The following is a 13301-nucleotide window of genomic DNA, read 5'->3' on the forward strand; positions in this document are numbered from 1 at the left end:
ACTTTAAAAAAATATTAAGTTTACTAGATAGGTACTTATATAAAAAATATATAAAAAAAGGGTACAAGATCATAGGCGGGTAAACTAAAATATATGAGATCAACTAGTAAAAGAGTAAAAAAATATATATTCTTACTCTGTGAGAATGTCGATTAAAAATAAAAGCGTCAACAAATTAATTGAGACTTTACATTGATTTACAAATCTACAACAATAATTAATTTAAAAATAATCCTTAGATACATTTTTAATATCATATCATAAGAATTATTATTTTAATTCTTTTAGGTGAATTTTTATAGATTTTATAAGGACTAATTTGTTAGGAATCAACTCCGTATTCGTTAGGAGACGACTTTGGATTTTTATTCATACTAATCTTTTTGGTATTTTTTTAACAATATTGAAGTTTTTATAAATAAATAATATTAATTTGATCATTTCAATGATAAAGTTATCAAATTTGTTGCATTGCCAAAGGAGTTAAATTTTTATCATTTTAGTTCTTATTTTATATTAATTATTTTACTTTTATTTTTCTTATCCTAACAATTCTTTATCTCTATTTTATCTAACATTTATATTATTTAGTTATTTTAAATTGGAAATTTTATTATTATTTTTAATAATAATTTTTGTTTGAAAAATTTTGTTGGGAAATTTGTGAAACTAATTGAGCAGCACTTTAACTAAGAAAAGATATGGTACTTAAATTGTCCATTGAAACGCACATCTCTTTCCTAAGTCTACTCAAGTCGCTTTTATTTATTTTTCTGAAAACCTCTTTCAAAAATGCAAAATAATTTTTCATATTAAAATAAACAATAGCGTGATTTTCAAATATGATTACTATACACATCTACATGATTCATATGGTTATCAACAACATCATGCGCCCTAACAACAAGTTGCACTACCAATGGACCAACCAATAAGGAAGTTGTGTTATTAATGGATGTAGTGAGTGAGAAACTATAGGTCATAGATGAAAGGTTACAAGCTAATCAACTTTGGAAAATTTTTTATCAAGAGTGGTATAAAAATAACAAAATATTATATAGCATGATGGAGGATACCACACCTGAAACTACAAAATTTAGAATACTTCATCAATCATGACATAAGGATTTGCTTCTAAAGTTGGCTATTAGAGCATAACAAATGTCGGATTACTTAAGTCAGCTAATGAATGACAAAGTTAGGGAGGCCACTTTAGAAAATATTATGAAATAGATGACTGAGCAATACTCTGAAATGATGGAGGCGATGAATGTAACTCAGGTAAATAAAGAACAGATATATGAATTGAATTCGTGTTTACAGAATCTTATAGCTGATGTGAATGACCTCAAGATTCAAAGATCAAATCAACAACCAATAGAATCACATCATGCAATTATATCTACTAATAGATATGATGGTGCTTAAACTAATATGTCTACTAATGGACATATTAAATTTACTAAAGATGTTAAATCTATTGATGAAGAAATTGAAGATTCTCACATTGGTATATCAATGTGAATATGAAGTTTTATCTATTAATGATGATATGAGTACAAATGATCCTTTTCAGGAGCAAAGTAGTACGAATAATACAGTGGAGGAACCAAGTGCAGTTGCAAAACCAACGATATTGGAAGATGCATATGAAGCATCAACTACTTCAACTAACTTGGTTAGTGATAAAGCAACAAAGTCAACTACTTTAAGTGCAATTTTTTTCTCACAAGTTGAGATTATGATGATTTGGTTAATCATTCTAATGCATCTAATGATGCTAAAAACAAGTTGAAGCCAAACACTCCACACATCTAATTTGTTGATTAAATCTTATGAAAGATTTTTACGTTGTGAGTTTTGAGCCTTAATGTAAAGGATGGGTCGCAATGTGTCATTCCTATTTTTCTTGAGTAACTTGCTCATGCTTTGTTTATACTCAAATATTTAGCTTGATTCTTTTTTTATTCTTTGATATGATTGACGCATTTATTGTTTCTAGCTACTTGGTCAAATAAACATGCCTTGATATTAAGTCATTGATAGTCCCTTTGAGCTTTTAAACCTCTTTTTCTTGTTTTAAAGCCAATTGCAACAAATCTTGAAAAGAAAAAGACCACATTCTCCTTTACCTTAGGAAGAAAGAAGGAGTTAACGAATTGTGTTTGGAATGGTTGAGGAATAAAGTGTGAGTCAATACATCAACCACAAATTAATAAAAATGAAAAAAAGGAAAAAAATGATGACATAATTGCCATCTTGAAAAGATGAAAAGAAAAGATAGAAAAAGAAAAATAGTTGTTTTTGAAATTATTTGAATTGATGTTCTTTTTTTCTTTCTATATTCATTTCAATAAAAGTCCTGAGAATCTTTGTTTAAATGTTTTATAAAAATATGTGAATATTAGAGTCTTGTTAAGTATCACGAGTTTTTACTTACATGGGTATTTTGAGTGAAAATACAAGTCAAAACATTTGAGTGAATTTTGGTAAGAAAATATACATTTTATAACTTGAGTGGTCTCTTTCATTTTTTTATAAATTCAAAATATAAACTCGTGTGAAAAATATAACTTTTCCATTTGTATGTGCATGATAGCTTGATTTTTACAAGATTGATTTGTTTCTAATGATGTTCATTCATTTGATCAAGTGTAAATATGTACTAAAATAACCCATAATAAGTTTTGAAATTACTCAAATTTTTCCTTGAGTGCAAAAGGATAAGTGTGGATGTGGAAATATATTAATTTTGTCATCGATGCGATCAAATTAATATTACTTATTTATAAGGCTAAATTACTCCCTTGGTCCACATTTTCGTTTAAAAATCTCAATTAGGTCCATAGATTTTTTTTAATCTTAATTGGGTCCAAAATTTTGCAAAATTAATACAATTAAGCCCAAATAGTTAATAGTGTTAAATTCACTAACAATTTCTTGTATAGGACTGCACACGTTGCAGTGGATGGATGATGTGGATTTATTATTTAATGTGAACAGTAAAACGTGGAAATTAATTTTTTAATTAAAAACGGACATGTTTTTTTAACTATTAGGTTAAGGTGGTCGTTTTGTTTACTGTTATGCTAATAAAAACGTCGTTTTGCTTTGATTTTATAATTAGGGATTGCAAGAAATAGGGATTGCGAGGAATATCGATTGCGAGTGAGTGGAACGCAACGCTGAGGAAGACGATTCCAATTGTGATTTGCAATCGTGTTTCAGGCGAATGTGATCTGCAGTGAAGGTGAGCGAAGGTGATCTCCAGTGAAGGTTAGAAGTTCGATTGAGAATTTAGTTGGTTATTTTCGTTGATTGGGAATTAGGGTTTTTTTTCGATCTTGGTATTTGATTTGGTTTGTTTTTATCGATGGGAGTGTGGGAGTGTGATTGGGGTTTAAGCATTATATTTTCCATTTTGGGCGTGGCTTTGTGGTCCCCCATTTGATTTGAGCAGTGTAGTTTATATTATTTGTGGTCCCCTATATTAAGTTATCGGTTTAACAGTGGTACGGACGGTAATATGTGTATCATTTTATGGGCATTTGAATTTCAGGTTGGATGTTTGAGGATCGTTTCGAAGTAGTGGTCCACCATAGTGGGCATTTTGTCAATGATGGCAAGTTGTGGTATGACGATGGAGAAAGGGTATCGTGGTTTTGTGATCCTGATATGTGGAGCTATTTTTAGATTCTTCATAGACTAAGAGAGTTGGGACATGTTAATCCGAAAGAGTTGTGGTACTCTGTTGGAGGTGAGTCAGTGTTGGAAGATAGGTTGGTGTTGTTGGTTAATGATATAGGGGTTATGCATATGGCCACCATATTTATGATAAATGGTGTTGTTCATCTTAATGTGGTGCACAGGATGACTGAACCTGAGGTTATTAACATGATCGAAGGGGTTGTGGTTGATAAGGAAGTGCATAAAGAAGTAGAGGGTGATGGTGAAATTGAAAAGGACTTGGATGATGGTGAAGTAAATGGAGAAAAAGAGATAGATAACTCGGATGTGCAGGAGGCTGATGGTGAAATTAAAAAGGAGTTGGGTGATGGTGAAGTAAATGGAGAAAAAGAGATAGATAACAAGGATGTGCAAAAGGTTGATGTTGAAGTTGAAGACAACTAACATGAGGTGGATGAGGTTGAGGTTTGTGATGAAGAGTCAGATGAGGAGAGTGATGATACAACGACTGATGCTGCTGCTGAGAAGTTTTCTGATGAAGGGCTTGTGGATGTTAGTGTTGAAGGTGACACAACAAATGAGTCTTGGGATGGTTATGTGGAATGTGAAGTTGGAGGTACTCTAGAAGACATTGAAGGAGCAGGTTCTTCCAGTCAACGACAGTGTAGTAATTCACATGAGGATGAGGTTGGAGGAGTAGGATCTGGTGACGAATTTTCTGATATTGAGTGGCATTCAGATGAATTCTTTACTACTATAGACAGTGATGAGGAAGACAATGATAAAGAGAGTTATGGAAGCTTTCCAACCTTCTCAATGCCAAAAAGTATGGACCAATACAAATGGGAAGTAGGTACTTATTTCATAAAGAAAAATGAATTTACTGAAGCCATTCAAATCTATGCATTGGCAAATGGAAAGAATTTAAGATTTGACCAAAATGACAAGGATAGAGTTACTGTCAAATGTGTTTGTGCCAAGGGAAAGTGAAATTGGTATGCTTACTGTGCATATATGTCTGCAGTGAAGTCTTGGCAACTTAGGAAAATAATTGATGAGCATAGCTGTAGTAGAGACTTTAATGTCAAGTTAATGAGTGCAAAATGGTTAAGTAAGAAGATGGAAAATACTGTTAGAGAAAACCCACATATGAAGGTGATGAATATTCATGACAAGGTCTCTAGGAAGTGGAATGTATGTATCTCTAGAAATATGGCTTTTAAAGTTAAAGCTATTGCAAAAGATGTTGTTGATGGGTCATTCACAGAGCAGTATAGAAGAATAAATGATTATGCACATGAGCTATTGAGAGGAAATCTAGGTTCTACAATAAAGGTTAAAGTCGAAAACATTGATGGTGAAGTAATTTTTAGTAGGTTTTATGCATGCCTGAAGGCATGCAAAAATAGTTTTGCCGCATGTAGACCTATCATTGGAGTGGATGGTTGCTTTTTGAAAGGCAAGTATGGTGGAGAGTTATTAACAACAGTTGGAAGAGATGGCAATGACCAAATTTTACTAATAGCATATACGATTGTAGAAGTTGAGAACAAGGACTCATGGAGATGGTTCCTGGAGCTTCTAATAGATGATTTGGGTGGGGATGCAATAGGTGCATCATGCACCTTTATATTATATCAATAGAAGGTAGGATTCTTATAATATTATACTATAATGCTACTGTTTTCAGACAAAGCATGTTTATAACTAAAGTGTTTGTATTTGACAAGGTTTGCTACAAGCTATCCAAGAACTTCTTCCTAGAGTGGATCAGAGGTATTGTGTCCGACATTTGTATGCAAATTTCCACAAGCAGTTCCTAGGAAAAAATCTCAAGTGTCTCATATGGATGGCTGCATATTGAACATAACCACAAGCGTGGAAGAAAGAAATGCTGAAAAGTAAGGAGGTGAATCAAGATGCATTCAAATACTTAATTGCGATTCCCCCAAAGTTAGTCAAACATTCATTGTTCGTGGACATTGTTTTCATTATTTAATGATTTCATAATTTGGTATACTGTTATTTTAGGTTCTGGTCAAGATCTAGGTTCACTATAAGACCATAATGTGACATTGTGGTAAACAACATGTGTGAGTCATTCCATAGTGTGCTACTTCAAACTCGGACCAAGCCCATTATAAGCATGTTAGAGGATATCCGAGTGTACATCATGAGGAAATGGGCCAGCAACATAAAGAAAGTTGGAGCTTATAAGGGCTCAATCATGCCAAAAATTGTGGACAGACTTAAACACGAATCAAAATTAGTGAGGCATTGGTTACCAAGGTACATTGACACTTTGGTCCTTCTTTTTGTCCCTTTTACTTGGTTCTCTGTCAGTATAAAATATTTGTATTTTTTATTATAATCAGGTGGGCAGGAGATAGGTTGTTTGAAGTCCGCCACATGTTAGCATTTGGAGAACAATTAGTGGAATTCCATACTGGCACGCCCTAAGTGCAATGCAGTTTTTGAATATCAATGCAGAAGATTTTATTCAAGATTACTTTAAGAAGTCTACCTATGAACAAACTTATGCATCAATTGTTTACCCTATCATTGGTCACCAAGTGTGGGAAATAACTTTTTATTCAGATGTCATGCCTCCAAAGAAAAGAATCTTGCCTGGAAGACCTAAGAAAAAGAGAAGATTGGAGTCTTGGGAGTTAAAGAAAGATGATACTCAAATGTCTAATGGAGGGTTTCGTAAAAGGTGTAGTGTATGAAGGTAACTTGGACACAACAAGAATTATTGTCCTATTCGACCACAACAAACTGAATCACAATCTAGCCCAACTGGTGGTCCATCACAATCTGACCCAACTGGTGCTTCATCACAATCTGGTGCAGCAGGTGCTCCACCACAATCTGCTCCAACACATTTTGGCCCAGTAGTTGCTCCACCACTATCTGCTTCATCACAATCTAGCCTAGCATGTGCTCCACCACACATTGCTCCACCACAATCAGGTTCATCACAATGCGGAACACCAGGTGCAGACCAACCAACAACAAGGCCATCAAAATCACGCCCACCAGGTGCAGGCCAACAAATGAGGAACAAGCTGAAGGCTAGAAGGGGACGTGTTTGGAAGCCATGAATTTGTGCATTTGCTGTCATTTTGTGCATCTGTTGTAATGATGAAGTGCTGTTATTTTGTTGATAAAGTGCTGTTATTTTGTCTTTTCTACTTATTTTGAATCTGTTATGAGCAACAATTTGGATATTATGTTCTTCAATTGGGTCTGTTATAAGCAACAAATTGGATATATAACAGTTTGGATATTATGTTCTGAAATTGGGTCTGTTATACCCCCTCTTTTTTTTCAGTTATTCAATTGTTTGTGAGACAATTGGCTTTGATATATCAATACTTTTATCAGTTCTTCAATACCAATGTATACTACAACAAAAACATTGGAATTGGAGACCAAAATGTAGTGCTTAAACTTAATCAAACTTTTTCATTCAATACACAATCAAACTTTTACAATGCATTATGGATTTTTCATCAACAACAAAAATAAGATTACATTCAATATACAAACAAAACAAACCCCCCAAATTAACACCTTTATCCTGTTTTCCAAAATCATAACAGATTTTTCTAAACTCAGAATTTTCATCCTTTGCCAATACATTTCTTCCATATTCAGCACACTAACATCCCTTGCTTCATTCTTCGTTACTGGACCAACAACTTCTTCATTTTCATCTCCATTAAACCAACTAAAGTAATTGCAGCCAAGCAATTATTCAGAACCCCTCTGTCCAAAAAACAAACATACACACATCAAAACTCTCCTCCTTAACTTAAACAAAAAATAAAAGTTCCATGATCTTACCTTATACTTAGGACATCCCTAGTATTGTTTCCCCCTATTTTTTGGGGTTCTAGCAGTTCTCAAGACAACTTTCTCACCACAATAGCAAATTGACATTGAACCCAACCTCTTTGACCCACCTCCATGAGAATAATCACTTCGATTTTGCACCCCCAACCCATTACAGGAGCACGACGACCATGAATGAGAAGGAGCCATAGACAAGTAGGGAAAACAACCTCTTCCCTTCTCTCCTTTCAGTTCTTGCCACCGAAAATGCTAGGGCAAACTAATTGATGTTACTAAATAGGACAACAGCACATCATTTGCATTGCTTTTAAAATTTTAATGACACCAATGCATGTAGAAAAGTCCAGATCATCAGCTGTAAATGGCGTTTATAAAAAAATAACGGAATGAGTTTAATTGTATCAATTTTGCAGAATTTTGGACCCAACTGAGATTAAAAAAAATCTATGGACCTAATTGAGATTTTTTAACAAAAACATGGACCAAGGGAGTATTTTAGCCTATTTATAACAACCTCAATATTGTTAAGAAAGTAGCCAAAAAGATTAGTAAGGGTAAAGTAATGTAAAGTTGTCTCCCAATGAGCACAAAATTGATTCCTAACAAATCTATTACATACTAAGAAAAGATGATACTACCAAAATTACTATATTACCCATTTCTTTTCTTGACACGTGTCATAAAAATTAGATTTTTCATCATTTTAAAACTCTGGTACAAAAGAATCCGGGTTCAAATCCTACAAAAGTTAATTTGTTTTTATTTTTTCATTTATTTATGATTTCAACTATAATATTAATTATAAATAATATTATTATTTGTAATATTTTTATAAGTATTAGTATTTCTCATTATTAATAATATTGTTATTATAAATATTATTTGTAACAATAATAATAAATTATAACCAATAGTGTTATTATAATAATAATAATAATAATAATTATTATTATTATTATTATTATTATTATATTATGTTACTATTATATATTATTAATATTAGGGATTTGACCGCGGTTATTTTAACCTTTTGGCTTCGGTTTTACACCCGAGGCATATACTGACGAGGTAAAAAAGATCTGTTTATGCCTCGGTTATGAACCGAGGCACATGCGAGGGTTACTGCCTCGGTTCTGGAGGGAACCGAGGCCTAATGGGTATCACGAATTAAAAATAAAATAAATTTCTGACCCACCCTTCCTCTCTGAAGTTAGGGTTTCCTCTCACCGACTCTGGCGCCGCACACCACGTCGACAATCTCAACACCATCCTCGTCGCTTCAATTCAAGACGCCAAGGACCGCATCACGCAGATCGAGTACGTCTTCTGCTCCCAGCTCTATCCTCAACTTAAATTCGACGCGGCATCGAAACGACGCCGCACCAACCAGCTCCAACGCGAGGTTGACGAGAACATGGCACTACACAAGAACCTCGTGGAGTTGGTGCAATCCAAGGTGTCTGCTCTGAGAAACGCCGAAGAGAAATGAAACACTGCGTTTTCAAAATTGGAGGACTGCGAGAGGGAGAAGGTGAAGTTGCTCGCAAGAATTAAGGAGTTGGACGAGAAATTGAGGAGGAAGACGCGAGAAGTTGAAGAGGAAGGGGCACGAAAAACTTGTTTCTGCAACGAGACTTGCGTTCGAAAATGGAAGAGAGAAAAAATGCTGCTACTAACGCGAAGAAGATGAACAGTGGCGCGACTTCTTTTTAACCCTAAGAAGACTTATTGCCTAGATTGATTTTAAACCGAGGCATAAACATCTATATGCCTTGGTTACATTCAACCCGAGGCATATTTCACTCGAAAAGCAATCAAATATGCCTCGGTTATAAGAGACCCGAGGCATAAACATCTATCTGCCTCGGTTATAGGAGACCCGAGGCATAAACATCTATCTGCCTCGGTTAGATTTGACTCGAGGCATAAAAGTCTGCCACCTATTTAAAAATATCAAAGCAGCGGGAAAAATAAAAATTTTGTGGGGATTTATGTCTTGGTTCTATGTACAACCGATGCATAAAAGTTCGAAAAAATTACAAAAGTGTCATCGCGTCTTCATATACCTTGTTTGCGCATGAACTGGTGCATATTGGGCGCTGTAAAAAGTTTATTCTACACTAGTGGTAGTAAAGTTATTACTGTCATTAGTAATACTAATATGTAATATATTAATTTTAATATTATATATTATTGATATGAAAAAAGAAGTGTTATAAAAATTATTATTACTATTATTAATAAAAATTATAATTAAGAATTATAATTATTATAATTAGTATCATATCTAATTTAAAAAAATTGGCACTCCAAAAATATTATATCATTAACCACCATAATAATAATTATTATTATTATCAATATTATTTTTATTATCTATAATTATTATTATTATTATTATTATAAATATAATTGTTATTATTATCATTATAAATATAATTGTTGTTATTATTATAATTATTATTATATACTATAATTATTTTATTTTTATATTATGATTATTATTAATTATAATTATTATTATTATTATCAACTCCAATTATAATTATTATTATTATTAACTATAATTATTATTATCGTTATTATTATCAACAATAATTAATAATTATTATTATTATTAACTATAATTATTTCTATTATTATATTACTATTATTATTATAATAATAATATTATTATTATTAAGAATTATAATGATTATAATATTTATTATTATTATTATTATTATTTAGATACATATTTTACTTTTACTTACTATGTAGGAATCATATTTCAATTTATTTACCCTTTTTATTTGTGTTGTTCATTTATCTTACATTTGAACAATTATTTCAATTCAAAAAAATAGTTACTTAGTAAAATAATAAAACTGAAAATTAATTTTTTAATATAAATAATTATTTAAATTTAAAATACACTAGTTACGATGATAAAATTGAAAAAACAAAAAAAAAATGACACCAATGTTTATCTCTTTTATATATGTAGTTGTATTATTGTTATTATTATTATTTTAGTTAGACACACAATTTATTTTTATTTACTACGAGATCTTACGAAACCTTAGAAAATGGCATTTTAGAAGTGATAGAGGTTTAAAAATAGTGAGACTCGATTATTTTAAGATTAAAAGGTTTTAATATAAATAGAATTGTTCTAACGAGCTCTTCAAGTTAGATCGATCAGTTTTTTTATTCACGTACGTTGAGTTTCAACCCTCTTTTTGGTCTATTTCTGTTTTCTATCGCATGTGAACTTTTTCCGCTTGCATTCATCGTTTTAATCATCAATATGAGTATTTGTTGATCAGTGATCATAACGATATGTCTTGGTCATTCTTGTGATGTTTCTATGTGTAGATAGAACATCCCGTGGAGTTAGAGGCATTTGACGTTTATAAAGCGACCTAAGCAGGATAACCGGTAAGGGAAGCTAATAGCTTTTAGAGTGAGTGAGTCATATCTTGTATGATTGTGAAGCATCTAATATGCTATGATGAATCATTGATGCTTGTGATTGTGGTATGTTGATCCTTTAAATCATTGAACTGTAATTGATTGTATTGTTTGAATTGGGGGTATTTGAGAAAGTTGGAGTTGTTGGATCATGGATCTAATTGGTGCGACCTACTATAATTTAAAACTCTTTTTGACAACTGCCTATAGTAGAAGTACCAATTGGAGTAATGGTACAGGTCCAAATTTACTCAAAAACCTTAATTTGATGTTGTTGATATCTAATACAAGGCTAAGCCTCATGTGGCAATGCTGAGCGCTCGTTTTTACTAATCGATTGGCACTAAGCGCTGGCCAGGTGGCGCTGAGCACTCATTTTTGCGAATTGATCAGCGTTGGGCACCCCTTTCTGGCCTTGAGTGCTACCTAGTTTTCAACGTTGTGTCTTATTGGTAAAATGAAGATTCCTATTTCGTTAACCATCGGATTAAGTTGAAATTTTGACAGCTGATCCTACACACGTGAATCTTCATTTTTACCGATAGGATCCTTGCTCTGTTTTCCTATTTTTGCTATTTTGGTTACTATGGATGTTGTGTGTATACTTGAACTAGATTCTATAGTCCTTATTGCTATGAATTGAGATAAAAATGTTATTGTGGGTATATAAGATGATAATTGGTATGAAATGTTGTGTGAGTATGCGAAGTTATGATGTTTAAGGGATTTCAAAGGGAAGTTCCTAGTGGCGATGGTTGTGGTAGTATTTTTAGTTTATGGAATGACATAAGGATTTAGTTTGGTTGGTATCCTGACGCTCTAATAATCATTAATGCTCAAAAAGAGTAGAATGAGTTGTCATGAGGAGTAGCAGGAGGTTCTAGTCACCGAACTTGATCAAGTCTTAGGCGCGAAGGAGATTTACCTTGTGAGTGGTTGGTTGATAACCCCTTGAGGCCAAACTCTGCTGAGTTTGGGAACCACACACAGGTGCAAGCCACCGAGAGATCCGATGTCACTTGCATGTATCCAGATAATTGAGTTTAGTGTCAATTGTATCTTTGTTTGTATGTATGCCTATGTGTGTTATGTTGGTAAACTGAGTTAAGTTTTCATATGAATATTTCCTTGTTTACATTAGCTTACCCTTCTGTTGTGTTTCTATGTTGTTTGTCTTTCTTTTGCGATGAGCACTTATTCGGTGGGAGCAAATGTGGTTGCTGTGTCAGAGGCACCTCTAGAGGTTGAAAAGTCATCTTTTAAGTTGATAAAATGTTTTAGTAGGAGTTGTTGTAAGTGAATAGTTTGTGCTTAGAATTAGAATTGGTATTTTTAGTTTGTTTGTATAAATGTTATACTTTTATAGTCCTATATGTTCTAGGACTGTATTAATATATTTTATACATGGGATCTTCTGTTTTGACTACTATAGTGAAATAATCCTATTTTATTAGTTTTTTTGAAGCTGCTAAAATTTGGATGTCACATATCTTATCTCAATTCACTACAAAAAAAATTACATTTAACGGGGTTTATTTAGCGAAGGTTAATATAACCTTAGTAATGGATTAACTTAACTGAGGTTTTTAAAATCTCCATTAAATTCCAAAGGTTTAGTGTTAAACCTCTATAAAATAGTGTAGGTTTTCAAAACCCCCGTTAAATTACAAAGGTTTAACTTTAAACCTCTAAAAAATAGTTTAGGTTTTTAAAACCTCCCTTAAATTACAAAAGTTTAGTGTTAAACCTCTAAAAAGTAGTATAGGTTTTTAAAATCTTTGCTAAATTACAAAGATTTAGTTTTAAAACTCTAGACAATAGTCTAGGTTTCTTTCAAACTCCATGTTCAAACTCCATAAAATGTATACAATTATTATTTATACTATTTTTTGCCAATTTATTTCTACGAAAATGTAATGTTCCTCAAAAGTTATTTATTAAAAAAATACATGTAGATTCTTTAAAAAAAAAGTCTTCCACAATTAATTCACGTGAATTTTGTTATATAAAATTATCCTAAAGTCACTACAATAAAAACATTTTTTATTTACGGTTATTTTGTAACGGTGAAAAAAAATCGCTAAAAACATTTTTGTTTTCTGTTAATTTTTTTAATCGTCAAAATTTTTTTATATTATTTTAAATTTAATTGTTTTGGTTGTAACTTTTGTAAAGGTTTTCTCTTCTATACACTACTAAAAATTTATGATTTATTTGCAAGATTTTTTGCGAAAAAAATTCATAAAATTTTCTTGCAAAATTTTCCAAGAATTTATTTATTATATGATTTTTTCTTACCAATT

Source organism: Vigna unguiculata, chromosome 10 (genome assembly GCF_037176805.1).
Source record: "Vigna unguiculata cultivar grain cowpea cultivar isolate G323 ecotype 2 chromosome 10, ASM3717680v1, whole genome shotgun sequence".
Lineage (NCBI taxonomy): Eukaryota > Viridiplantae > Streptophyta > Magnoliopsida > Fabales > Fabaceae > Vigna > Vigna unguiculata.